Genomic DNA, 23,658 nt, shown 5'->3' on the forward strand with positions numbered 1-23,658 from the left:
CAACCTTCATCCACTACTGGCTCAGTGCTGCTTCTGTATGAGGCCTTGTGTTGGGGTCAGGGGAAGGGGGCAATTCAGGGAAATGGCCAAAGGAGGAAAGGATGAGATGCCAGGACCCTGACGGGCTGCTAAAGTACAGGGCAGTGGTTTGCAGCTCAATGTACATTAGAATCACTTAGATCAGATCACAGGGTATGAGACCCAGGCACCAGCTCGGTCCAACACGGGAGTCTCTAGTCACACATGGCTTCTAAATTAATATTAAAATCAATTAAAATGTAAAATTCAGCTCCTCCGTTGCACTAATAGCATTTCAAATGCTCAACAGCCACATGGAGCTACCAGGTACTCAGCTAAACAGTGTAATAATAGAACATGTCTATCATGCCTGTAACTTTGGGCCAGTAACTTAGCATTTCTAATTCCTTACCACTGGGCATAATAACAAATAATAGCTAATACATTCCTCACTCTGTGTGAGGTATGTTCCAGGTACTAACTGAATCCTCACAACAATTCGTAAGTATTATCGCCTCAATTTTGGATAGAAAAACTGGAGCACAGAGAGGTTAAGTAACCTGCCCCAAATCACACAGTGAGTTGGTGGCCAAGCTGGAATCTGAAGCCACACTGATTAGTCCCGGGTCCACACTCCTCCACGGGGTTGACTTGACAACTAAATGAGATTAACCACATAACACACAGAGCGATGCTGGGGGCATATTTAGTCTTCAACAAATGTTCGCTGTGAAGACTGTTGTAGCCCCAATGTTTACAGGACACTGAGATTTGATTTAACACACGACAGGTACGTGCTGAGGGCCCAACATCTGAGTAAAAGTCCCAAACCAGAAGGTGCAAAGCAGCCCACCAGGTGCGCAGAGTTTTCCCCCCTGGTGCTCACCACGTTGATGGAGGGAAAAGACATGTGAAATGCTAACTAACAGTCTCTGCGGATCCAGAAGAACCCAGAGAGTGGAGTGTGTATTTGAGTGTCTCCTGCGGGGCTCTCCAGTGGAGATAAAGCGAAGCAGGACCCTGTGGGGTCCTCCTGGTACAAAAGCCTTTCCATGTTCTGAGTTTCTTGTTTGTAGAAAAAAGGATTCTGCTTCCTAGCCCTGAGTTCTAAAGGGCAGATTCAGTTACTCATCAGGGACGCCAGGGACTGCAGAAACAAAGGAAAAACAGGCAAACAATAGTGAAGCAGAGCCCCGGTTCATCCTCAAAGGATGTACATAACAATATATGTTCGAGTTCTTCTACAGGAACTAAAGCTCCCTACACAGGTGGAGGATGGTAACTTCCAGCTGAGCACAGGATTCCTGGAGCACCAGCAATCAGAAGAAAGTCACACACCCTGCAGCCCTCCGCCCAAATTTTGCCTATAAAATCCCCTTCCCTGAAAACCATGGGGGAGTTCAGTTCTTTTAAGCATGAGTTCTGCCCCCCTGGCCTATCTTCCTTGCTTGACCCTTGTAATTAAACCTTTCTCTGCTCCAAATTTTGACGTTTCCGTTTGTTTGGCTTTACTGTGCATCAGGCACACGAACTTGGGTTTGACGGCAGAGGCCAGCAGCCTAGCTCAGCCCAGTGCTGAGGGGCCTGGGGGTCTTGGTGGGGCAGGGCGGAGGCTGGAAGGGCAGAGGAAGCCCTTTGGTTCTCTGGGACATCAGTACAGCCCAGGCGGGAAAGCAGAATGCTGATGCCCGGGGAAACCCCTCCCCCAAACTGCCCCCGGCAGGCCTCAACGCCCAGGCCCTATCAACAGTGGAGGCAGAGGCACCACGCAGCCAGCAGGTAAAAACAGTCCTGTTTCCAGGTTCTCTGCCTCGAGTACCCTCCCGCCTCTGCCTTTATCACCCCTCCTCCAGCTCCCTGGTACTTCTGGTCCAGCACAGATGCCACCCGGCAGGCCCACAGGAAATACAGATTGAGTCAGAAAGCGAGCCAAGACAATGCCTCTTTCCTGCTGATGCGATTAAGTCTGTGGGAGTGCCTCTTCCCAACATCTGACACTGCCCAGAGCCAGGTAGGTCCCTGGGTCCCGAGGAGGAGTAGGGCATCTCCTGAGATGGTCCGAACTCCCCTGCCCCACGGAGCACCTGCTCTTGACCCCTCCCTCAAGCTGTGTGCGGCCTGGGCTGCCTTTTCTTGCAGTGACTCCATTTCTCCTCCACCACAGCCCAGGCCTCCTAACCTGCCCCCACCCTGACTCTGTTATTTCCCTGAAGACAGCCCTCTCCTGTCCCCTCTGTCTTCAGGATAAAGTCCTCTTCTAGACTTGAGTTTTGAGGCCCCTGTACATTCCCTGATGGACGGCCTTCCCCTCACATCCACAGACCTGCCTTTGGGCCATTCTGGTTTATCTACTCCCCCTTCAAAGCGTTGGCTTTCCCAGACACCCCATCTCTGCTCACACCCCTTGTCCCTGCCTAAAGGCAAGTCAGCCCAGATAAGTCTGAGGCTCCTCAGATGCCGCCTTCTCGCACTGCACCGTCCTGGGCCCAGCTCAAACAGAACCGCCTTTGGGGCCTCCCCAGATCACAGCCTGAGCAGTCTTTGTAGCCTGTGAGGTCCCCCATCCTGATACTCACGGAGGCAAAAGAGGGGCACCTGGTTCAAAGCCCGCATTTGTCTCTGGGCCCTGGCATCCTCATCTGTAAAAGAGTACCCGACATCTATCTCACGGGGCCTTGCCAAGGGCTAAATGAGGCAGCAGATGTGAACTGCCATGCGTGTGTCTGGTATCATGCAGGAGCTCGGCTGATGGATGCTCCCTTCCCTTCCTCCTGACCTGCTCCCTGTTTCTTCCTTCTTTCCTCCGTCTGTCCATCCATTCATCCATGGGGCTGTCGACCCCAAATGGCCCTCCGCCTTCTGCACTGCCCACCCACAGGCCAGACCCCACAGGCAGGCACCTAGGGGGAGTCTGACCTGGCTCCTGGACTGAGCTTTCACTCACTCCATCAGCCTCTCCTGAACACCCGCTCTGGGTACTAGGAACTGGGAACTGAGCATGTCACTTCATAGTAGGCTTGCTGGTCAGGTGGAAGAGTCCTAATTCTGATGCCAGTTTGCTCCGTGACCTTGGGCAAATCTTGTCCCATCTCAGGGTTTGTTTGTCCACCAATAAAACAGCAACGCCTCTGCCCTGCCCACCTGTTAGGACAACCTGCTGAGGGCTCTGCAGCCCACCTGTTCCAGACCCTGGGACCCGAGAGGACGCTGGGACTGCCCAGCTGGCGGCCGCCCCAGTCCTCAGAGGGCTGGTCCTTTCCTGCCTCGACCCTCGGGAGACACAGAACAGGGCTTCTTCCTGTTTATTCCTCAGAACCAGGCCCTGACCAAAATTCCACACAGATTTATTGCCCCACAATTTCCTTATATGGGAGTTTCGAGAGACAAGGGTCACTGGAGACTTTTTAAAGATGACTCCTGGAGGTGGAAAACCTGGGGGCTCCACTTCCTGGTTACCGTCTGTTCCCTGGCAGAGCTTCTGGATCTGTTTTTGGACAGAGAGGGACACTGAGGCCCAGAGAGGGAAGGTGCCTTGCTCAGGGCCCCACAGTGAAGCCCTGCGGCCCCATCCTGGGACAGACACCTGGCCAGGGGGCTGCATTCTGTCATCAGTGGACCCGACAAATCAGCTCTCACCCTGCCCAGCTGCAGGGGCCTTGGGCCCCGAATGAGTCCAGCCAGCATCACTGGGACCCTCTCTTAGCCTGGCCTGTGCTGGGTGCTGTGGGGGCAGGGGTGACCCTGACCCCCAGGAGCCCTGGCTGATGGTAAAAGCCAGCAAGCTCAATTCAGGGCAGCAGGGAGCCTGAAACTGGGGGAGTCAGTGAGGGCCACCAGGAGGCTATGTTTGAGCTAAACTTTGAGGCTGAGTGGACGAACCCAGCACCGAGGTGGAAGGCTCTGCACTGAGCCATGCCCGGAGCCCTGCGGCGCAGGCAGCGAGGGGCATGCGGCGTTGGGTGGGTAGGCGAAGGCACATCCAGGGAACCGAAGGGTCCAGACCAACTGGGGTCTGAGCTAATGCTGGGGAGCAGTCAGGGCTGCGGCTGTAAGGGTGGCCTGGCGAGGCTCTGAAGGCCTGCTGAGGAGCTGGTACTTGAGACCACGAAGGGAGGCGGCAAAGTCTGTAGCCCAGGTGTGAGCTGTCAGGGCTGAAGCGGCTGTAGCCCCTGTCATTAGCGAGGGGAAGTATTCTCTCTCCTCAGCTCGGGGCTGTTCTAGGGAAAAAATAAATGTGTTTCGTTTCATGCCCAGCTCCAGTCTGCGGGAGCGGCTGGAGCACGATGAGAGCGGCGAGGGGACTCTGAGGCCTGTCTGGACGAGGGAAGAGCTGGCATGCTGCTGACCAGAAGTCCGGGCCTGCCCTGTCTCCACCGGAGAGAAACACTGAGCTGGGAAGCCCATTCCTGGGCTGCTTCTCAGCAGCTGGGTTTTAAATCAGGAAGCAGCGTCCTTTTATCATTCAACCCATTTCCCTGTGGGAGGAGTTCCCAGGCATGACTTAGGGCTGCCTGCTCCTGCCTGGGACTGGGCAGCCGACACTGCACGTTCCAGCCCAGCTGCACATGCAGGAGGGTGATGGGAAGCCCCTACCTGCTTCTCCCCCACCTGCTCATCAACATGGAATTAAATGCCGCTGTACAGCCTTAATCAATTCCCTGGGTGGTGTCTGCAACAGACGCTGGGAGAGGATGGTGGGCCTTCTCTCCATTTCCAGCCTCCCTGGGCTCTGCCCACATCTGTTCAGGCTAGGCCTGTGGGCCAGGGAGGACAGGAGGCCCAAGGGAGGATGAAGAGTACAGTCAGCAGCCCAGGCTGAAGAGGCACTTCCGTCCCAAGACTGACTCTTTGCTCAGACCGGTGACAGTATCTCATTTACATTTTGCAAGAAGCTCTCCAACAGTGGGTCTCAAACGTGAGAGCACATCAGGGTCACCTGGAAGGCTGACTGACACCCAGATTGCTGGGCCCATCCTAGAGTTTCTGATTCAGCAGGTCTGGGTTGGATGCTGAGATCTCTACATTTCTAGCAAGTTCCCAGGTGATGCTGATGCAGCTGCTCCAGGAACCCCTCTTTGGGAACCACTGCTCTGCAGCCCTGCTCCATGATTTACAAAGTCCTTCCCACTCACTGTTGAATTCACGCCTCACAGCCACCTTGGGTGGGGACAATTATCCTCACTTCATGGATGCAGCAAACTGCACTCAGCTCAGAGTGATGGAGGCACATTCCTGAGGTTACACAACACGTAGGAACCTAACTCCAAAGGCTCCATGAGCACAGGGCACCTTCCTAACTTGGGCCACATGGAGCTGTGTTTCTGGGCTTCCTCTCTCCAATATTCTCCTAAATACATAAATGTGGGTTCAGGCCAGCACTCAAGAGCTGGGCAGGTGTTTCCACGACAGCTTCACAGTCTGAACAGCAGGCATCAAGGGCAGGTGGTCAAGACATAGGCTTCAGAGTCAGAGACCCTCCCTACATCTTGGTACCACACAGCACCCACCTCTCCCCGGGTTACTATGAGACGGGGCAAGAGGCTGGACAGAGCCTCTGAGCTAGCACAAAGCGAGTGCTCCACAAACCAGTGTGCCCATACAAGAGCCAGGGAGGGATGCGGGGAAAGGTACTAACCTTCTCTGTGCCTCAGTCTCCTCAGCCGTAAAAGAGGATCAATAACAGAATCTGCTTTATAGGGGAGTCATAAGGATTCCATACGTTTATCCCTTTAAATTGCCTTAGAGCAGCGCCTGGCATGCGGAAAGCTGTGTGTGAGCTTCCTATGCACGGTCACTTTGCTAAGCATGATATTTTAGCATTGACTGCACACTCTTCATCCATACATGTAAACAAACCATTAAACAATAGACTAGGCTACTGTGATGTCAAAATTTAAAAATCATGGTGGTGGTGATTGCACAACAGTGTGAATCTACTTCATGTCTCAGAACGGTATACTTAAAATGGTTAAAATGGTAAATTTTATGTTATACCACAATTTAAAAATAAAGGAATAAGGAACAGCAGCACGGAGCTAGATCAGCACCCAGCTCTCTGCACGCCTTCGCTGGGCTCTGCCTCTGCTTCCACGGTGGTTTCACCAGGGAGTTCCTGTTCCTTTAACCCTTCCTGACTCCTGGCCTTAGAGTCGACTTCAGGGGATGAGGGGCAGTTGGTTCCCCAACTGCTCACCCTTTCTTTCACTCCTGGCTCATCAGGGCTTCTCTGCCTAGGCTTCCAGTAGGAGGGGCCCCTCGGGGTGAGGATCCTTACCCCTCCCCCAGGCACCTTCAGGATGGCCTCGAAGACATTCTCCCGGGCAGAGGGAAGCTCTTCCCTTCAACTTCCTTCTAGCTCGCTGGCCCTCTGTGGAGCTGACTCCACTCATTTTGGTGAAGGAAGGGACCGCTTGAGGGAGCAGTGCCCTCAATAACCAGCACGTACTCCCACCAGGCTTCAGCTGGGAGCCCTGCTCTGTAGTGGGAAGGTGCACAGATATTCTGAGACCAGGGGCCCGGCTCCAGTCTGCTCTGCCCTCATTTGCTGTGTGACCCGGCTCAAGGGTCCCTCCCTGGGCCCCAGTGCCCCATCCATAAAATGGGAATGTGCATCCCTGCCTAAAACCCTCCTGGAGAATGGAGGCAAAGGCACTTTGTTTCTTTATTACATGGTATGACCACGTCAAGAGGCAGCATAGCAGTGGATAGACGTGGTTTGGAGCCCGCTTGCCCAGCTCAAACATCGGCCCCAACTCACACCAGCCGGAAGGCCTTGGACAGGTTAGTCAACCTCTCTAGGCCTCAGGTTTTCTCCTCTATAAAATGGGATGGTAATATTAAATGAGTTCACATCTGACAAGCACTTAGAACATTGCCTGGCACATGGCAAATGCAAAAGAAATTAAAAATTAGTAATAATGGCAACAATGTGGATGGACCGAGAGTATTAGGCTGAGTGAAATAAGTCAGACAGAGAAAGACAAATACTGTATGATATCAATTTTATGTGCAATCTAAAAAAATAAAATAAATGAGTGTATATAGCAAAACAGAAACAGACAGACATAGAGAAGAAACTAGTGGTTATCAGTGGGGAGAGGGAAGGGGTAAGATAGAGGTATGAGATTAAGAGGTACAAACTACTATGTATAAATAGATAAGTAACAGGGTATATTGTATAGCACAGGGAACTATAGCCATTATTTTGTAATAACTTTAAATGGAGTATAATCTATAAAAATACGGAATCACTATGTTGTGCACCTGAAACTAATAAAATATTGTAAAGCTATACTTCAATTGAAAAAAGAAATTAAAAAAACTAATAATGATAATTTCTATCGACTATTCACTATGAGGAGGCACAGTTTTAAACTACTTACCTGTATTAATGGATTGAAATGAACATTTAGCAGAAATGAATACGGACTTTGAACAAGGTTTACAGATTAAACCAGAAGCACAAAGTGCCCATGTTCCTTTTCTCTTCAACCAGCGACACCTAAAGATCTAGTTTCGAGGGTGGGAGGGATCATCTGCACAGGGAGGCACCAAAATCCCCTTCACTGGATGAAAACAGAGGAAGCCTTGTGCCCCTCCCCCACCCCTCAGTGCCGATTTAGAATCTGAAGCTCTAATTCTTGTCTAATCTAATTCTCAGCCAGACCCACTAACTCCCTCTCTCAAATGATCTTATTAAATCTGGGGGCAAGAAACAGACACGATATCCCAGGACTGCCTGGGGTCAAGGGCCCTCATGGGCATCCAGCCCAGCTCTCTGCTCTTCTGTCCACACCCTTCCATCTGCAAAGCCTGCAGGTCCCGGCTTGCACCATTCTACTAAAGGGAAGCTCACTCCTCCGCGGGCATAAGAGCGCAATCGTTAGACTTCCTCCTACTGAGTGGAAATCTACAACTTCCCCACTGCCCTGTCTCCATCTCTGGAGCCCCACCAACCACATCCGGTTCTCTGCCCCATGACAGCCCTTCAGAGATCTGAGGCCCCTGACCGCCTGCCGCTGGGATGGCTCCACTCCAGGTTGGGGGGCTTCTTGTGTGACTCAGTTTCCCATCTTCTCCCTATTTTGGTTGTGGCACAGTCATGCTCCAAGTTGTCCCCATTGCTCACTCAGTTTGGAGACCGGCTCATACCCAAACCTCCTAGATGGGGGCTGCGAACCACTCAGTAGAGAGGTCTCCAAAAAGATCCCAGACTTCACATCTCAGAAAAGCAGCAACGGCCAAGCCCCTAGAGATCAAGAGGTACAAAAGGAGAATCAGCATGCCCAGGGCCACCCACACAGGGCAGAACAAGGAGTGAGAGCCAGGTCTCCAGCCCCCAGCCCAGGAGAGTCCACTAAGACACGGAACAAAGTTTCCTTTGATCCTGTGCCTGGATACGGTGTCACATATTTTGTTCCTTATCTGTGCTGCTATTCTCGGAGGGACAAATTCCAAGGATGGCTGGGGAAGAAGGCCTTCTGATTGTGAGGCCGAGGGTCATTCACCCTAGCTGGGCTCTCCTGAGGCTCAGACCTTTGAAAGATACTGCATTTCTCTAGAATGTGGTTTAGGCTGGGAAAGATGGGGCCAAGAGAGAAGACAGACCCCAAGTCTTTGCTGCTAGAAAGGCCAGCAGAGCATAAAGGGTAAATTGAAGCACATCCACTCAATCCATATTTTCCAAGTTCCCAGTTGGAAACAGAACACCATTCTGGGCTCTTTGGGCCCAGAGGTAGCCACGGAGTCTCTGCCCTGGGAGCAGGTAGAGAAATGGAGAAATCGCACCCCACTCAAATGAAGTCTGATCATAAACGTGGTGGTGTGTCAGAAGTGGCAGCAGCATAGACAAGACCAGGAAGTTAGAGCAGGGGGACTCAAACTTTTTTGATTATTTACTCCTTCCAAAGGGAAAAGAATTGAGCTCACCCACTCCAATATATTATATTATATACAAGTGCCCATCACCAGTAGCCACAAGGCACAATACATACAAGAGGTGAGACTCACCATTAACTGGAGTGACTGTAAATTTATATTTCAAATAGTGTCCTCCCCGCCCCAAAAATTTTGGGTTGACTTCTTGACTCATGGTTTTTTCCCTTGTGGCTGATGAAGTGATCCTGCTGGAAAGCCAAGTGTTAATCCTTCCATTGTCTCGTCCTCATGTGCTAGCATTATTAGAATTACTAACTACCCAGCATTCTGGTAGGAATCTTTTAAAACCACTTGTCCATTTTGTGAGAGTTAGTTTTGTTAAAACCAGTTAATATAATCCATAAATTCAGTCTGGTTTAATTACCCTGGATTAACCTAGATTAACGACCAGGTTAATTAATAGGGATAACCTGCCCAAAATGAAGCAAAGAGTAGGGTGTCCTTGCCACCTCTTTCCCAGAGACTTCTAGAGACACAAGACATGAGGCTGCTTGACCCCCTGACTGACTGCAGACAGTATCAATGTGTCTACACCTGGCAAATGTGAGCAAACCTGAGTTATTCCCTTGTTTGGATAATATTTTTTCCTATACCCCAATAGTGTCTTGCAACCCTCACCTTGGAGGCCAGGGAGACCCTCAGAGAGGATTTTCAGGCTGCAAGGGATGGCAGGGATCATCTAATCTAAACCCTCACTTTGCAGGAGAGGAAACAAGGACCTGGGAAGGGATGTAGCTGGTCCTGATGTTAACACCTCCGTGTCCTGGCCACAGTTAGCCCCTTCCTGGCCCTCTCACTGGGCTATAGGTAGGTCCCTGATCTCTCACCCTCTGGGCTGCCTCCCCTGGGATGTGAGATCACCCGCTGGCTCTGAGGGTAGCTGTGGGCAGCAGGGAGACGTGCATCTCAGCAAAGGTTACAGGTGCTATCAGGATGGGGGACGAGGGGTCATCAGCAGGCCCTGGTTCTGAGAGTTGCTCTGAAGCCTCAGTTTCCTCATCTGTGAAGTGGGACTAAATCGACCCAGCTGTTGTCTGAGTGCCCATGAGGTCTCAGAGACATCTGTGGGCTGGGAAGTACCCCCTGAAGGGCATTACGGCTGTCCTCATAACTTTGGAAGGTTCTGTTTGGGAGGGTGAGATCTGGGATGTCCCTAGAGCCTGAGAATTCTGCTCTGACAGCCAGCTGGAGCCCTGGACACTGCAGGACTTGGAACCCCACAGCCCAGCGGTCTGCAGGGTGTGCCAGTTCTGGCCTGGTAAGGTGGTGGGTAGCTGTGGACATGGATCTTGGGCCTTGTGTGGCACAGGCTGAAATCCTGCTCCTGTCTCTGTGGCTCTCTTCCCTCTTCTGGGAAGGGGAAGTGGGGGGACAAAGGCAGTAGGGAGGTGAGCAGTCAGTCTGGGTGCAGACAATAAGGGCGCGCATTTTCTATAGAGCATTTCAAAACAATAGTAAAATCGACTAAAAGTCTGACTTTTTATTACCATGATGTTCCTGCAATTCTAAACAATGTCAGTGATAAAACTCTCCTCCCTGCCAGGGCAGACTGCTCCCTCCCTGCCCTTGGTATCAGGCCAGTATCTGATTCTTCTCTCTTTAGATTGAGCCAAACCAGACGATGTGTGCACCACATCCCAAACGGGCTCCGCGTGCTTCCCATCACCAGCCCTTGGCTTCTTTGTTCCTTTGCCAATATCTCCCTCCCCATCACTCTGTATGTTCAGCTGCCTGGCTCAGACTAGATGCTCCCTCTTCCAGGAAGTCTTCCGGCATGCAGTCCTGTCCATCCCCTAGCTGGCTGCAGCTCCTCTTCCAGGCTGCAAACTCAGCAGTGTCATGTTCTCAGCTCCAGAGCAAGAGTCAGGAAAGGAACTACCCTCTGAAATCTGGGACCCACGGGACAGACAACCACACCAGAGAGCTACTTCCTAGCTGTGTGACCTCAGACAAGTCCCATGGCCTCTCTGGCTTCCGTTTCCCCTCTGTACAAGGACCATCTCATCTCCAAATGGCCTCCTTTCCTTCACTTCAGCCATCCCTTCTCTTAGCCACACCCTGTACTTTGTCATCATATGAAACTGTTTCGCCTGCTTCCAAAGTCACATTAGTGTGACCCCCTCCTTGCCGACCACACCCTCAATGCCTCCAGCTTCCTGTCACCCTGGCCTCCTTCTCCTGGTACCCACTCATCCCACCTTCCCCCACCTCCAAACATCTCTTAAACCATCCACATAGGTCCATTCCCATGGCTACCACCTGTTCTCATCTGGTCACTTAGTCTCAACCACCAACCATCTTGTCCCTGATCTTTTCAAATGATAGAAATCTGAGTATGTCACTCCATGGTCATTGCTCCAGGGCCGGAAAGGTCTGGCCCACTCAACCTATCCAGCCTTACCTTGCCCAGGGATCAAAGCTGCAGATATACAGTGCTTTTAATTCCTCAAAAGCCCATTTTCTCCAGCCTCAGGGCCTTTGCACAGGCTGTTCCTCTGGTCTAGTGTGCTCTGCTCTCCACCCTCACATACTCCCTACTCATCTTCCAGATCTCAGCTCAAAAGCCCTCCCCTTCAAACAGCCTTCTGCAGTGATCCTAGACTAGGCACATTTCTCTGCTCTGCATGCTCCTTATGTCCCCTCTCCTCCAGGTTTTGTGGGACTCCCCGGTTACTGCCCATCTATCCTCCTGTCTGTGAGCTCAGCAGGGCTGCTCCTTTATTGGTTTTGCTCTGCCTTGTATCCTGAACACTGAGCTGTGTTTCACATGCAGAGAGTGCTCAACACATGAACAAAGATCCTGTTCAAAAAATCAAATTGAGAAATAACTTTTTAGGAATGAATGAGTGGGCCAATCTGGGTGAGGCTCTAGGATTGTATGTGTGGGACAGGCCTCTGCAGTTTCTCTCCAGGGTGGGCCACAGGCCAACTGACTCCTAGTAATGGTCATAACGAGGATGAGACTAATGATGCAGTCAGTAAGCTCTCAAAGCCCCATCCTGTCTATTAGCTCCCCAGCCCTCCTCCAGGCCCCGTTACTCAGAGCACCCAGCGTTTAACGGCCAGTGCACCGAGGCATTTCTGCACTGAGGTACGTTCACTCTGATGAACGTTCTCTTTTTCCCAAGGACCAGAGCTCAAGGGCCTTGTCTTTGTGGGGTTGGATGAGGAAAAAGTAGTAGAATCTAGTTAGAATAGGGTTCAAATCCTAGCTTTACCTCTTGCTGGCTGTGTGACCTTGCAAGTCACTTAACTTCTCTGGGTTCCTGTTTCCTCATCTGCAAAAAGAGAATATCTAGCCATGAGGTACTGTAAGGATTAAATGAGTGAATAAATGAAGAATCTAGGGTGGGGCCTGCCACATGTCTGATTCCAAGACACAGTTTTTGTTTTTCTATTTAGCATTTTAACATCTCTGAAACTATGATGCAACTTATAATTATATTTTAATTGCCTTTTAAAATAGAATTATATATTTTATAATTAAATATATAAAACACATAAAATATATTTTATAATTTTATATTTTATAGAAAAGTCCTTTTTTCTTTCTTAGTGGATTATAAAGTAACAGTGTATCTCACAACAGGCGGTGCCCTGCATTCAATGAAATAGGACAGCAGCTTAGTTTCTTTGCTTTCTTTGCAAAGAGGCAGGAGGGTCTATGAGAGTCCCAGGGACCAAAGACTGAAAAGGCACATGATTGAGCGCAAAGGGCCTTCCGGGGCTTGGCACACTGAGGTGGAAACCTGAAGCATCCTGGGATCTGAAGGCACAGGCTCCTCCCCAGCCTGGTGGCCTCTCGATCTGCCCCAGATGTCCCAGTCCCACCCAGGGGGCTGCCTGAGCTCCAGCAGGACCCTCACTTTCCTGGATCTGACTCTATGCTTCTGTTGATGTGGTCTGAGGTTCCTAGCTTTGGACAGTCAGGTCATAATGCTGACTGTGTCTGCAGCCACCTAAAACCCCTAGTCTTTGTCCCAAGAAGAGAGTCCTGGGACTCATTCCAGAGACCCCCAGAGACCTCTCCTCTTGTGTTATTCCCACATCAAGCCATCCCTGGACTCTGCTCTCAACTATTCTGGAAGGCCAGCATCCAGGATGTCCTCCAGGCCTTACCCAAAGTCCTCGTGCTGTGGGTACCTCCTTAACCCTCCAGGCTGGTAACAGCAGACTGGCCAGATTATTATACTAGCTATATTCTATTGTAACATGTATATTACACACAGCCACATTTTTATAACAATAAAATGTCTATCACATATAAAATTTCAAAATATAGAAAAGACAAAAGAAAACAAAATTCTGCCATCTAGTGATAATCAACCAGCTGGATGTGTGTCTGTCTGAGTATCTTTCTGTATTTACATGTGTGTGGATCTATTCTTTCCTCATATTCAAACCAAAACAGGCTCATTCCCCACCTTGCTCTTTTCCTTGCTTTTCCAGGTAATGCAAATTTGCAGACCTCTCTCTACACAGACTGGCTTCTTTCCAGTGACCTCTCGGTGCTCCTGTATCCTCCATCCCTTCACCTGGCAGGTCCCTCCAGCCGCCACCCCCCTCCCCAGGTCAGGTCCCTGAGGCCTGACTAGGGTGCCCAGCCTGTACGAGAATGCAGGGCTTTTGGCCTGGTGGATTTCTATGGACACTCACTCCTTCCTTGGACAGGGCTGTGATCGGGTCATAGCTGCCCTCGGAGCCTCCTCTAACCCCAGTTGCAACCCAGCACCAAAATACTCTTGAACTCTTAAATCAAGGGCTGTGAGGTGAACAGCGGCTGTCTGCCCCTGCCGGATTTGACTGCAGGTCTTTCTAAACAGGCTAGATGTTTCTCCAGACTCAGATGCTGCCCCGGGGGACTCTAGATAGCACAATAAACAACAATGAACAGGGGCCTGGCATTCTGCAGTTCACAAGCGCTTCCATGCTCTTTATCCAGTTTTGAGACTCACAACCACCCTATATATTAGGCAAACCAGGTATTTATGATCTCCATTTTACAGATGAAGAGACTGAGGCTCACAGAGGTGGAGCAATTTACCCAATGACCTTCCTCGCTTTTCTCTCCTTCAGAGTCTGGCTAACTCCAAATCCCACTAACAACCCGGCCCAGGTATCACCTCCTCCTGGGAGCCTCCCCAACTCCCATCCCCACCCCTGGCTGCAACAGATGCCCCTCTTTGAGGGCCCACGGCTCTGGGGTGTCCCTATTAGAACTGGAGCCCCACCAGGCTGTGTGCCTTTGAAGGCAGTGGTGGGTCTGGCTTATCTCCATCTATACTCCCCAGGTATAGTAAAACCTTAATAGATAGCTGCTGGTATGAAGACCATTATGATTATTAAGGCAGGAAACACTCTACTCACTTTCCAGGAGAGAAAAGGGGGCATAAAGAAGGCACAGGACTTGCCTACAGAGTCTGTCAGTGGCCAGGTCAAGTCTTCCTCCTCAGAGGCTCTTCTGTTCCACTGTCTCTCCTGTTGTCTGCAATCTTGGACTCCAAGCCACTGCCCGAGGTTCATTTCCATCTCCTCTTGCACTGGCAGGGCCCTACCGACCAAGCCGGGTGTGAAGGGGAGCACTGTGGACAGGGCTCTGGCTGGGTAGGCTCAATCCCTGGGCCAGCACCCTGGGGTGGCTCTAGGAGCAGCAGCAGTAGCCAGCTCTCTATTGAGCTCTTCTGTGTGCCACGCCCTGTGCCAGCACTTTCCATCTCCATCTCCCTTTATCTTGCAGCTGTCACCATTATGATGCCACTTTGCAAGTGGGGGGGGGGGACCCTGGCCCAAGGCTCACCCAGTGGCTGGGCTAGGATTGGAAGCCAGGGCTGCAACCCTGGCAGCAGGCAGTCCCAGGAGTTTGCTGGCATCAGTCAGAAATAAACGCACAGTCAGAGTACAGGAGACAACTCCCAGGGGGCCTGCAGGCTTGGCAAGGTCCCAAACTCTCCCTCCCCGTTCCCTGGCTGCTTCCCACCCAGGGTCTGCTGGAGGGCTGAGACTCTTGGGCTCTGGAAACACAGGCCTGCCCTCGCAGTGCCCAGCACTTCCTGTGGGCAGGGTCATGGCACTTGCCAGCCCCCTGCAAGCTCTGGTCTCAAGATCAGGCTGGAAGCAGCTGTCTCATCAACCAGCATAAGTTCTTAGATCCCTATGTCTTCTTAGAATGAGACATCACACTCTGCTCCCAAATGGCTGAGAGATGCTGAGCAAGGCCTTCCTTTCACTGGGCCTCACTTTCCCTATCAATGAAATCATGCTGGGGTGGGGGGAGATGGGTGGGTGGTGTCTCAATGGAACCCACCAACTGACATTCCAGAGTTTGCCTATAGGCAACATAGCCCAGTGATTAAGACCCTGGACAATGCAGCCAGAGGACATGGGTCCAAATGTATGACCCTGGGCAAGCTGCTCAACTGCTTTGGACCTCAGTGTCCTCATCTGTAAAATGGGAATAATAGTAAAAAAAGAAAAAGACAAGGTAAATACACCATAGTATTTATATAGATTATCTGGTATTAAAAGAGAAGATGTGAGTGATTTATTTTCTGTCTGTTTTCCTGTCTTTCTTCTAAATTCTCCATTATCATCAAGTATTTATAATAGAAAAAAATATATACTTTCTCTGTAAATTAACTTTATTGAGATATAATTTACATATAATACATCTATTAAAATTGGGAATAATAATAAGTAATAGTATCTATTCTATAGATTGCTTTGAGGATTGAATGGGTCAACGGGTGTAAAATCTTAGATGGTACCTGGAGCATAAGAAGTGCTATTATTTGTTAAATAAATAAGCCCAAGAGAAAACTCTTAATTTGAAAAGATGCATGCACCCTAATGTTCACAGCAGCACTGTTTACAATAGCCTAGACATCTAATCAAGCTAAATGTCCATCGGCAGATGACTGAATAAAGAAGATGCGGTGTGTATATATATATATATATATATACAATGTAATTCTACTTGGCCACAAAAAAATGAAATAATGCCATCTGTAGCAACATGGATGGACCTAGAGATTGTTATACTAAGTGAAGTCAGACAGAGACAGACAAATATCATATGATATCATTTATATGTGGAATCTAAAAAAATGATACAAATGAACTTATTTACAAAACAGAAAGAGACTCAGACCTAGAAAACAAACTTATGGTTACCAAAGGGGAAAGAGGGGGAGGGATAAATTAGGAATCTGGGATTAGCAGACATAAACTACTATATATAAAGTAGAAAAACAACAAGGTCCTACTGTATAGCACAGGGAACCACATTCAATAACTTATAATGATCAATAATGGAAAAGAATATGAAAAAGAATATATATACATATAACTGAATCACTATGCTGTACACCAGAAGCTAACACAACATTGTAAATCAACTATACTTCAATTAAAAAAAAAACCCCAAGACCAGCCTGGCTTCCTCCTCCTCTTCCTGCTCACCTGGCCTGGACCACTACCTCACCCCTAGCACCAAGCTCAGCAGATCCTCTGCCCCCACGTTCAATGGTTCACACACGGGTCCAACCTCATCACTTCCACAGCTTCTCTCTGCACCCAGAGGAATCACACTAACGCAAATGTGGCCGTGCCCTGGCTTTGTTCAAAAGCCTTCCATGGCTCCCTCTGCACTTGACCAAAAGCCCTACATCCTCTGTGAGATACTGTTTCGGCAAGTACTTAAACTCTCTGTACTTCTGTTCCTTTAACTGAAAAACAGACATACAAATAGTACCTCCCTCACAAACTTATAGGACTCATTTCATGTTGTATGAGACGGGGTGCACAGCCTGACCCATGGCCTCTCTAACCTGTCTCCTCTTCCCTCTCCATCACTCTGTCCCAGTGTGCTCTTCCTTGAACGTGCCAGACATGGCCCTACCTCAGGGCTTTTGCACCAGCTCTTCTCTCTACCTAGATGGCTCTTCCTCCAGAAATCAGCCCAGTTCATTCCCTTACCTCCTTCAAGCCCTTGCCCAAAAGTCACCTTCTCAATGATCCTCCCAACCATCCTATTTAAAACCACAACCACCTCTTTCCGTTCCCCTCACATGCCTGAAACATCCTATGTTTTATTTGCTCTATCTCACTTATCACCACCTATTTTACTTACTGTTAACTCTCTGTCTTTTTTCCTATTAAGAGTGGAAGCTCCTTTAAGACAGTTTTTTTTTGTCTATTTTGTTTACTGTCAAGCCCTCCCACCCCTACCTAGAAAAATGTGGCGCAAAGTTGGTGCTTAGTAAATGGAAGGCTGAATGACTACACGAATGACACAAAGCACAGGACAGAATCAGGCAGGTAGTAAGTACTCAACACTTGTTAGCTTATTATTGTTGTTGTTATTGGTTCTTCAAGGTGAGACTCCCAAGTCCTTCCACCTTGACTTCTCCAAGCTTATAATCACCTTTCCCAGTCCCCACCGCACCCTGCCAATCTCTCAATTATGGTAAGGAGCACACTGCATTTTAATTATATCTTTTTCCATTTAGGCTGAGCAAAATAAAATTGCCATTTCTTATAAGTCAAAAACAGCTAGATACTGACCATTTCACATAGTTTAATCTAATGTGTTTCCCATGGCACCCATAGGCCCTCGGGAGGCACCTCAAGGCCTAGAACACAGTAGGTGCCCAGTAAATGTTTGTTCACCTCCTCCTGGCCCTTCATAATAGCTGTGATTGCTAAACACCTCCAGTCTGTTCTGAAAGAGGCAAGGCACAGCCTACAGACTTAAAATAAGAAATGGAGGATCTTGCTGCATTATTTTCTGATCCTCCTGAAAAATCTCGGTCCCCTTATATTTGGTAAAGATAAAAACAAAAACACACTAGCTCCTAAAATAATCCATGTTCTGGCCATTTGAAGATAACAAAGGTCCAAGGCTGAGGGAAGTCCCTTTCCCAGAAGGGTAGCTAGCTAGCTGCTTGACTCTAAGGGGATTCATTTAATGATAGGGGAGGGAGGGAGGCTGGAAGGTTCTTTGGTTACCCTATGTTCATGGCTCCTAATAAAAGCTTCAGTTACAGGGATTTAAGTCTAGAAGGTGGGTTATCAGAGCTCAAAGAAATTTAGCAATCACTGAATATACCCCATTTCACAGACAGGGAAATGAGGTCCAGAAGGGCAGGGATGGACCTAAGGTCACACGGTGGGGTAGAGGAAGAGTCAGTCTGGGAATCTACAGCTGCTGACCTGAGCCTTGTGGCTTTTCCTCCGGACCACACTGCTCCAGTGCTGGCCAGTCTCTGGCAATGGAAGCTTTAGTGTCACTATTTTTAAAGCTGTACTTTTCAAATGAAATGTTGATTAAGCCTCAGGTAAAACACCAAAAGCTTCATCTCTATAAGATAACGTCTTGTAAATAATAGCACTACACTCATCTCTGTAATTACTTCCTTGGGGTAAAGTCCTCAAAGTAGAAGGCTAGGGGCAAAGGGAAGTTAGGATCATTTTCATGGACTTTTTAACCAGCTGCCAGATTGCCCTGTAAAATTAAATGCTACTGCAGAATCCCTACTGTTTTGCCAGTATAGAGGTTTATCCTCTTATATTTATTTTTGTTAATTTTATAGGAATAAACACAGGTTGCCTTCATTTACTGTATGGTATGGCTTTTCAAACACACACACACAACACACACACACACACACACGCACGCATACACACACACACACGCACGCATACACATTGGTCCTGGAGTCAGGATCCCTGGGCTTGGTTGTTTGTCTGCTGTGTGACCTCTGACAAGTCATATCCCCTCCAGGGATAGGGGATACCTATCTGTAAAATGAGGGAGTTGGACGAGATGATTTCTTAAGATCCCTTTCAGCTTGGACATTCCATAATTCCATGGTACATTTTAAAATTATTGGCATAGGATGACTTTTTAATAACTGGAATCTGCCCTACCCCTAAATCAAGGCCCAACTGGCTTGGACTAGCAGAGCAGGAAAATGGAGCTCAGATTATACGCAGGTAGAGATGATGGGAGGCACAGGTAGTGTGTGATGGAGCTACACTTGAGTGAAAGCACATATACTTAGTCTGCTTTTACAAGGGGATAAGAACACTCATCTGTGGTCTAGCTTCAAGTTCTGTGCAGCTCCATCATGGCCAGAACGCAAGGTCATGGCCACTCCACTTCGGCCCTAGTGTACCAGACTTGCAGTCAAAGGGAGCTCACCCCCAGCAAATGCTCATCCAAGCCTCTGTACACACACCTCTAATGACACAGAGCTCACCACCTGCCCAGGCATCCGCTCCTTTCCTTTGGCTTTGAGGAAGCTCCCGGGTGAGGGGCAGGTCATGAGGGGGAAAAGAGAGACCAGAAGGCCCAGACTTGATTCTCAGAAACTACTCCCAGTTAGGGCAGGCAACAGGAGAAGACAGGGAAGAGGACCCAGAGGCTGGAAGGCCTGGAGAGGGGTCCCCTGGCTCTTCTCTCACTCCAGACCTCTAAGACGGCTGCTAACCCATACAGGGGACACATTCCAGTCCTGATGAAGGTGGGTTCTGAGCAAGCCCCAGGCTAACTGCTGCCTGCTCTGGGGCAGCCACCTCAGCTTCCTTGTCTTGCTTTTTCTCCCTTTGGCTCTGACAGGAGAAACAGTGCCAGATCTGGGGCTGTTTAGCCCTGAAATGAGCTGATTTAAGGCACCAGATGATTGCCCTGGGGTGGGGGATGGAGCAGGACTAGCAGATTCTAGTTCTGCTTACAGCTAGTGAGATTCCCATCATAAGCAGTATGCAATAGGGCAGCAAGATCTTCCAAAGGGGATCTTACCAAGGGGCTGGGCCAGATGCCAGAGGTCTTTTTTAACTCAGAGAGCTTGGACCCACAGTCTCTCAGACACCTGCTCTGTCCCAGACCCAACCCTACCCAGACACAGCTCTCTTGGCACTGTGGCCCTTCTGGGGTGCCTGCATGGAGAAGTCATTCCTATCACACCAGGTGGGAGCACAGAGCTGGGCACCAGAACCTGGAGGGGAAGGGAAGAGGAAGGGCATGCTCCACACCATTCCCTAAATCAAGGTGTCTGCTGGGTCTGGTCCAGGCAAGTCTGTGGCCGAGGGCCCATCCACCTCCAAACCAGGGATCCTCCAGCCCCAGACCGCGAGAGAGACTTGGCGGGCAGACTCTGACTGCCCCACCCTGCATGCCTAGGCGGGCTCCAAAGGGACCCGGGGGTGTCTCCCCTCCTTGTTTCTCATACTGGGAAGGTAAGGCCCAGCAGGTTACTCAGCCAGGAGAGGGAAGAGCCCCGGCACAGGTCCCACGGGGCACTCAGGCCACTAGAGGGGACTGTCGGGACCGGCTCGCCACACCCAGCATGAGCAGCCCTCACTGCGGGTGGGCTGTGAAGACAGTGCCCATCCAGGCCCCGCCGCCGTCGGGAGCCGGGAGCTTGAGGCTGCCCTACCGAGCAGCCCGGCTAGGAAGGGGCCATCTTTACGGCCGCTATCCCGATGAGGAACTGAGGCCTGGGGAGGAGCAGTGCTTTGTGCAAGGTCACGCGGGGGGCTGTAAGCCAGGTCCCCCCAGCCCCGCCGGGTCCCTCGCGGTGCACCGAGCCCCAGCATTCCTCCCCGGGCGCTGCAGCCGGGGGAAGCAGCGCGCACACATAGCGCAGACCTGGAAGGCATGGCCGGTGGTCCCGGGCCGCCCTACCTTGATGACGGCCGCGCAGGTGGCGGTGGCGGCGGCGGCGTCCGGCTACGGCTCCGCGCTCCTCGCCGCCCGCCGAGTCCCCGCGCCCAGCGCGCTGCCTCCTCCCCGCCGAGGCCCGGCGGGCGGGGCCTATGGGCGGGGCAGGGGCCCAACACAAGCCCCGCCCGCGAGCCCAGCGAGTTTGCGGAGCCACCCCTCCTTCCTCACCTCCTCGGCCGCGCTCCTGGCCCCCAAGAGCTGGTCTTGGGGCGCGCACACGCACACAGAACGGGCGCGCACACCGGCGCGCACACGCCGTAGTGACTGGGGCAGGCTGCTTGGCGACCAAGCAGAAGCTGGGGACAGTCACACCCGCCTGCCTTCACGTCCCGCCACTCCCTGGCTGAGTGACATGGGACAAGGGACTTGGCCTCCCGGGAGCCTCCTTTTGTGAAATGTAAACAGTAACTGCGTCTGCCTCAGAGAGCTCTCTGAGAATTAGATGAGAGGATCTAATTTACGGCCCGGTAAAGTGCGCGCTTAGAGCCCGCCACAGGAGTCTCTTCGGTGAACCTGCGCCGGTAGTGTAATTCCCGAGGCTTCCCGGTCCTCCGGGGAGGAAGAGGGCAGGGAGAGCTGCTGAGTATGGGGAGGACGCCCTTCTTTCTCCCGGTAGCCAGGAGAGGGCGCTGCTGCCCAGCCTTGCCAGCTTTGGGGTCGAACACACTAGATAATCTCCATGAGGAGGCCCAGGCTTTTAGTAATACCACCTAACCCTTAAAGAGCCAGACACTGTTCTAGGCACCTTAAACAAATCACCGCACTTTACCGTCACACAAGCCTACGAGGTTACCTATGACACACCTATTTTACTCTGAGGCACAGAAAGGTTAAGTATCTCGCTTAAGATCACACAGGTAGGCAGTGTGGCTCCCAAGCCTAAGCTCATAGCTACTACATCACACCACCTCTTTTGAAAAAGCTCTTTGTTCAGTGGTGTATCTCCAGGGCCTAGAACAGTGCCTGGCTCAGTAAGTGGTAGTTCACCTGAATGTCTTAATTCACCTAGGACTTGGGCCAGTAACGCTGGTGCATCCCCCACTCCCTTGCACACACCTCTGTGCCCTTGTTCACATTGTCCTCTCTGTCAGGAATTCTCTCCCCACATCATCTCCTACTGTCTAACCAGACTCATACTTCCTTCCAGGCTCAGTACCAACGTCCTTCCCCAGGAAGCCTTCCCAGATCCCTTGTGGACATGCATTTTCCCACTCCATGTCACTATGGTAGGTGGCTGGGACTGTGTTTGAGGAAAGGCTGGTTTGACAGGGATTTCTCTGGGGACCATGGGCATATGGACCAGAGGGGAGGCCACTGGTCCTCTGCAATACATGACATGGGACCCTTCCTAGAGATGCTGTGTGTATTTCCTCATTCTCCTGACCCTTCCCTCCCTCTGACTCTGGTCCATTTGGTGAAGGCTACCCTCTAATCATGTGAATTGCACACATGGGAAACTGAGGCCAGAGAAGGGATGACAGGCACAGGGGTCCCTAGCTAGGAAATGACACAATAGGTCTGGTCTCAAAGTTGAGCCCATCTACTAGCACTTTCTATTGGGCCTTATTGCTGATTGGGATGGGCCAGAAATCCAACATCTTCTTGTGTCCACATGGCCTGCTTTGATTAATCTGCCATGTGTGAGTCAGTGTCTAATGGGGGACCAGAATGTGTGTGTGGGGGTAGAGGGGCAAGTTCTCTCCTCTTCCTGCCCAGCATGGAGCATTCTGTACAATATGGCCCTGTGCAGATATAGCTGAGAAAGAATGAGGGTACAGCAGTGCCTGGGATGTGAGATTCTGAATATGGGGGGAGAGTACCTAAACACAGGCATTCTGTAGAAGTGAGTGTGCATCTCCCACTTTGCGGTGGGGAAGGGTCTTCCAAAGTGCCCTCCAGGCCCTCCCTCCTGTTTTAAGGAGTCTTACTCTGGGTGGATATTGCCCCAGGCAGGCTCCCCAGGTAACTCCTTTCTCCTCCCCTATGGAATGGAGCTTGGACGTGAGCTTGCCCGGGGCCTATGTCTGGGAGAGGAATGCTTTGAGCTAGAGGGCCCATCCCCTGGGGTAGGGAGGTGGGGCTGTGTTGGATCAGATCCTCTAGCCCTGGAAGGCAGCAGCCCCTGGGGATGAGGGGCGACAGCTGTGGTGCAGGGCCAGGAACCTGACACCAGGGGTGGGCCCCAGATGCCTTTCAGGAAGAGCAGTGGGGGGGGAGGTAGGCAGTCTCCCTAGGAGCAGCAGCAGCCTCAGACATTCTTGGGGTTTGGCCCTACCCCCACCAGTCCCTGCTACAGCTTCCCTGTCAGGTGGACGGTCCTTCCTCCCATTTTGCTCTCCCTGGAGCTATCCTCACGGGCCCTACACCACTCAGGAGGTTGTAGGCTAGCCTTGCCCTTTCCCCTGGGCTCTTGGGGGAGGTGTTTCAGGATCCAGAGAAGGCTCCTGAGCTTGGAGGATCCCTCCCTGGTTTTGCAGTTAGCACTTCTAAGGCTTGAGCATGTCTTAACTACTCAGTGGCTGTGTGACTTTCAGCAAGTAGTTTAACCTCTCTGAGCCTTGTCTCCTCATCTGTAAACTGAGCTTGGCCTGGAGTGAGTGGGTGCTCTAGGACAGGCAGTTCTCCTTGCTGGCTCTGGCTCCAGCTCCCTGGTAAGGGGTAGGAGCCCCACCAAGCACTCCCCATTACCTGTGGTCTCTGACCCTCTCAATGCCCATGCCCCCCAGTAGGCTCTGAGTGTGGGGGACCAGCACTTAGGTGATTCTATGGTGCAGCCAGGTAGGAACCAGAGGTGACCCAGTGCTGGACCAGCTGTAGAGCACCACCCCTCCCTCCAGTAGGGGAGGGGAAGTTGGGGTAGACACCCAGCTCTGGGCAGAGCTTCCCTGTCTGAGTGTGTGTGGGAAAGATGGAGGTGGGGGGAGAATAGTGGAGAGGAGAGGAGGGGAGAGATGAGAGGGAAGAGGAGGAGAGGGGCA

General features: G+C 51.0%; 1 protein-coding gene across 2 annotated transcripts in view; it reads right to left on the minus strand.

Annotated features, from left to right (window-relative positions):
- Positions 1 to 20,990, minus strand: part of CORO2A (coronin 2A) — a 55,607-nt gene extending 34,617 nt beyond the window's left edge. Inside the window, exon 1 of one of the 2 annotated variants that reach the window (XM_074361885.1) lies at positions 20,849 to 20,990. The gene's annotated coding sequence lies outside the window, so the exon portion shown is untranslated. Of the gene's footprint in view, positions 1 to 20,641; positions 20,799 to 20,848 lie in introns of those variants that run through there. The other variant, XM_010952923.3, reaches the window with a different exon arrangement.
- Positions 20,991 to 23,658: the final 2,668 nt, after the last annotated feature.

This window comes from Camelus bactrianus, chromosome 4 (genome assembly GCF_048773025.1).
Source record: "Camelus bactrianus isolate YW-2024 breed Bactrian camel chromosome 4, ASM4877302v1, whole genome shotgun sequence".
NCBI classification, from domain to species: domain Eukaryota; kingdom Metazoa; phylum Chordata; class Mammalia; order Artiodactyla; family Camelidae; genus Camelus; species Camelus bactrianus.